This window comes from Oratosquilla oratoria, chromosome 6 (assembly GCF_046742065.1).
Source record: "Oratosquilla oratoria isolate Oo_2021 chromosome 6, ASM4674206v1, whole genome shotgun sequence".
In the NCBI taxonomy this organism is placed as follows: domain Eukaryota; kingdom Metazoa; phylum Arthropoda; class Malacostraca; order Stomatopoda; family Squillidae; genus Oratosquilla; species Oratosquilla oratoria.
Window position 1 is genome coordinate 34,754,498 of NC_134782.1, and position 5,000 is coordinate 34,759,497.

The window sequence follows — 5,000 nt, forward strand, 5'->3', positions numbered from 1 at the left end:
TCCTCATATGTTCTTGCCTCCGCATCTTTCCTCTCGACCTCTTTCCTCATTTTTTCTTCATTTTTTCTATCAAGATTTCTACTCGTTCTCCTTGTTTCTTTTCCTTTTATTGTTTCTACATGTTACATTTTCCCATGTGTTCTTGCCCTCCTCCTTCCCTCTTCTCTTCCTCCTTCCCCCACTTTTTCTCTTTCTTTTCTCTAATTATGTTCTCTCTCTGTTTTTTTCTCTTCATTCCTTCTTCCCTAACTGTTCCTACATGTTACCCTTAATTTCTTTCTATTTCTCATCCCTTTACTCACAGTTTTGTTCCTCGCCTGTCGCTCCCAAGTCAGTCCCCTTGCTATTCAAATTTTAAATGTTTTCTCTTGACAACTGTGTATCTATATGAAAGATTTCTGAAGCACTACCCATAATCATTGTTTACCGTTGAGCTTTATCTACCTAAATATGAGAAACGACCGCATAGTGTGAAGGAAATATCATATAGAAAATATGTAGACATTTTCGGAAGGAAACGGTTTGCTTAAAAGACCTTTGATCTTGACTGTGAATAGATCACTGGCTGATTCTTTTTTATTTTTCAGTAAACAGGACGTCACAGTCAGACCATGACCAAGATGATCTGAAAAAAAAAAAAAAAAAAAATGGAAATGAAAATATATTTATGTAAAATCAGCGTGATTCCCAGGCTTGGGAAAGACGACAATTAGCGCCTCCGTTGAGGTGCATTTTTTATTTTTATTTGTTTATTACCAGATTATTTTCTTCAGTTGGGCTCTGGTGACAACCTAACCCCAGACGATTTCGTTCAGCGTGTGAACCTTAACGTGGTAATATGAGAACTGAAGAAATAATTCAAAATTTTAGTTGACCATTGCAGGGGGACTCCGACGCTCCGACTTGCGTGTGTGTGTGTGTGTGGGGGGGGGGGGTCGTCCTCGTCAGTCCCTCTTCCTCTACCTCACTTTCTCCCTTTCCCTTTTATTTTCCCTCCCTCCCTCTCTCTCTCTCTCTCTCTCTCTCTCTCTTATTCTCACTCCCCCTCTCCCTCTCCCTTTTCTTCTCCCTCTCCCTCCCCTTCTGGTCCCAGCCCGATACGGTCCCCTCCGACATTTGGCCAGCTGGGACCTTTTGTTGTGCCGTGCCGTTTGCGACTCTAGTCTGATAATTAATTTCATGACGATTTCTATCTCTCTCCACTTTCTTTCATATTTCATTTAGAGTTATTCTGCTTGATTTTCTTTTATCTGGTTTAATTTTACTTGAATCTTTTTTTGCTTTAATTTTGTTAGATATTGTTTTGTTCTAATTAAGTCCTTTTTGTTTAATCCTGTTTTGTTATCTCTTATCTCATGTAACTTTATATTATACCAATACTTTAATTTGCTCCATTTAATTTTAATCTGTACTATTTTATTTACATTGTTCTAATATGTTTCATCTAATTCAGTCTTATATTAATATTTTTTCATTTACATATTAACGTATTTTGGAGTTAACACTGTTATAACTAAGTCGATTTTCTGTTTATGAATCTTTGACTATTCCTCTCGGGTTTCGAGTTGTCTTTTTCTTTTATCTTTTAACTGACTCGAACCTCAGTTTCTCTGTCAGCTCGTAACAATGCATATGCGAGTTCGATGCCAGCGACATCTGTCAGCTAGCCACATGCCTTGGCTGTCCAGTAACACGGGATAAAGCTGACAGCTCTCTCCGAAGCTAACCTTCTCCTTGTGTGATCCTCTAGCCTCTCGGGTAAATAAAATCGTCTGGCTTTAGTCAGAAAAGAAATAATAAAGTAGAATGAGGAAATCAATGATACAACTTCTAACGTAGTACACAAAGAAGTCTTAGAATAAGGTGACAACGTAATTACTTTGTAAGCTTATATCTTAGTGATAACAAGCACGGTGGAAATGTCCTTATCACAGGTAAAGGAATCTACATATATATATATATATATACATATATATATATATATATATATATATATATATATATATATATATATATATATATATATATATATATATATATATATATATTGTCCAAGGAGTTCTTGGAGAACAAAAAACCTGGATAATACTTTAAGAGAAATATCTGTCATGTTAATTAACAATCGACCGGTCGCTGGATGCCACACATCAATATAAACATACATACATACATGCATAAATACATGTATGCGCATGAACGCTTACAACTACTAACTTGCATACATCTTTTCTCATGCACTTACTTAAATATCTATATATATACAAACATACGCGCGCGCGCACACACACACACAAAACGTACACACATACATACACGGCGGTCCGGGTTCGAATCCCGCCCACGACTGAAATAATTTCAGTATCGCTGCGCTGAGAGTCGTTACTCCAACTCTTGTGGGCGGTGAGTTGGGTGTGTGTGTGCGTGTAAAGTTATATATGAGCTCTGAGCTCTCTTCTGGGAGGGAAATATCTGTCGATCACGAGTCCAACACGTGATCCAAGACCATGGTGAATCACACACACACACACACACACACACACACACACACACACACACACACACACACACACACACACAATCACATATGCATTTATTATGTTACAATATGTTGTTTGAAGTTTTATGTTTATTTCAAGGTTTGGAATTACAATAAAAATGTAGAAAACAGAACATTTATTTTTCTGACTCCCTATCAAATACAAAACAGATATTTGTATTCTTTTGATGAAAATCTACACCCGTGCCACCAAAGCATAGAAAAACTGTTGGTATCGTACCCAATCAGGTAAATATATTTCAATTTTTTCAGAAGATATCACAGTTTTGTTAATTAAAAAAAAAAAAAAATCCATTTGCTACTGTTCTCATTGCTCACAATATTTGTTCTTTACTCAATGACTCACGAGAACACTGCATTTAAAGAAAATCGGTTCACCAGGAAAGGGGACTTGAAAAGAAAGAAAAAATCGAATAAATAAACAAATAAACAAATAAAAAGATAAATCAATTAAATAGAAAAAATAAAAGGTAAACAAACATTTTGATAACATTACGTCTACTCTCACTCGGTTTTTGTTTGATAAATAATTGATATTTACCATCAAAATACGGACACGTTTGATGTTAAATACATATGTATATGTATCCACACACACACACACACACACACACACACACACACACACACACACACACACACACACACACACACACACACACACACACACACACACACACACACACACACACACACACACACACACACACAAACACACACACACACACACACACACACACACACACACACACACACACACACACACACACACACACACACACACACACACACACACACTCTTTCGTCGGATGGACGGAGAAGATTGGAGTTCTGAAGAAAAAGTGAAATTTTCGTGGATCTCAACGCAAAGGAAGTACCTTATTGTATTTATAGGGAAGGGGAAAGCTCGTGGTGTAGTGGGAAAGTGAGGAAAAAGGAAAAGGGGAGGGATTACTGAGGGAAATGGAAGGAAATGAGGAAGGGGAGGACTTGGTTCAGGAGGCCAGGCGTCTTGTAAACAAGAGAAGGACCGATTATTTTGGAGAAGGGATTAACAAAAGTGTAAAGATTAGAAATACAGATAAGAGCAGCACAATTGAAGGAGAGGATAATAATTTCCAGGGATTTATTAATGAGGGGGGGGGGGTGGATACCAATCTCCCCCGATTAGCAAGACTAGAGGAAAAACTTGAACAAATGACCGAATATTGGGAGAATAGGTTCGGTAACATAGCAAAGATTGCACAGAGAGTTGAAAAACTGGAAGAACTAGAGAAGGTGAACAAAAACTTAACTAAAGAAATAGAAGAATTAAAAAGACAGTTAAAAGAAGTAAAAGAGGAGAATGAAGAATTAAAGAGGAATAATAAAGAGAATAAGGAGGCCATAGCAAAAGAAGCAAAGAGTTGGAAAAAAATCCAAGAAAACAGTAAAGTTGCATTTACTGACATTATTAAACAACAAATGAAAGAACAAACTGAAGACTCAGTTATTAAAGTGATGAGACAGAAGGAGAATATAGTAAGAGACTTAGCAGATAAAAAGAAATGTATAATTATATTAGGAATGGAAGAGAAACATAACCTAAATAGAACCACAAGAATCAATGAGGAGAAAGAAAAAGTAAGCAGTTTACTAGAATTAGTTCAGGAAGATGAACCTGAAATAATGAAACAAATTGAAGAGATGTAAAGACTTGGAAAGTATAGTACAGATAAGACCAGACTAATTAAGATTAAATTCAGGTCACAAACGACGGCAGAGAATATCTTGACAAAAACAGGGAAACTAGCAGCAAGTGAACAATATAAAAAGGTATGGATAAAAAGAGAAATGAATAAAGAGGAAAGAGAGGAGGAAAAAATTAAAAGACATGAAGCTAAGAAAAAAAAAAAGAGAAAATAACAGAGTCAAAAAAAGGGAAATTCTATTGGAGAGTAGTGAATATGAAAGTAAGGAAATTCGAAATACTAGAGAAAAACAAAAGGGAAACAGAGAATACAATGGAAGTGGCAGAAAACTAAAAGAGTCTTACACAGATATAGATGGATTGATAACAGGATTGAATGAGCTGAATGATTAGCTGAGGGAAAAAGAACAGGACATAATGGGAATTGTAGAAACGAAATTAAAAGGTCCACTACCACCCAACAGTGTAGGACATGATGCATATAATCATTGGATTAGAAACAGAGAGACAAAACAAGGGGGTGGAGTTATGTTCCTGACTAAGAAGGATATAAACGTGAGGAGTGTCACATATGGAAAGAATACAGTAGAGATGATTATGATCGAAGTGGAAGACAGAGATAAGAAGAGCAGAAAGTTTGTGATAAATTATGTGCCTCAAAAAACAGCCTCGTGGGAAGAGAGTGAACATAAAAGTATGTTAGAAGACACAAGGGTAAAATTAGATAAGATAATGGAAGATGAAGGAAGAATA

General features: G+C 36.2%; 1 protein-coding gene across 2 annotated transcripts in view; it reads left to right on the forward strand.

Annotated features, from left to right (window-relative positions):
• The window catches only part of LOC143026160 (uncharacterized), an 84,420-nt gene extending 83,518 nt beyond the window's left edge, over positions 1-902 (forward strand). For both annotated transcript variants that reach the window (XM_076186166.1, XM_076186167.1), the window contains exon 12: positions 1-902. This exon is cut by the window's left edge and continues 316 nt beyond it. The gene's annotated coding sequence lies outside the window, so the exon portion shown is untranslated.
• The last annotated feature ends 4,098 nt before the right edge of the window (positions 903-5,000 follow it).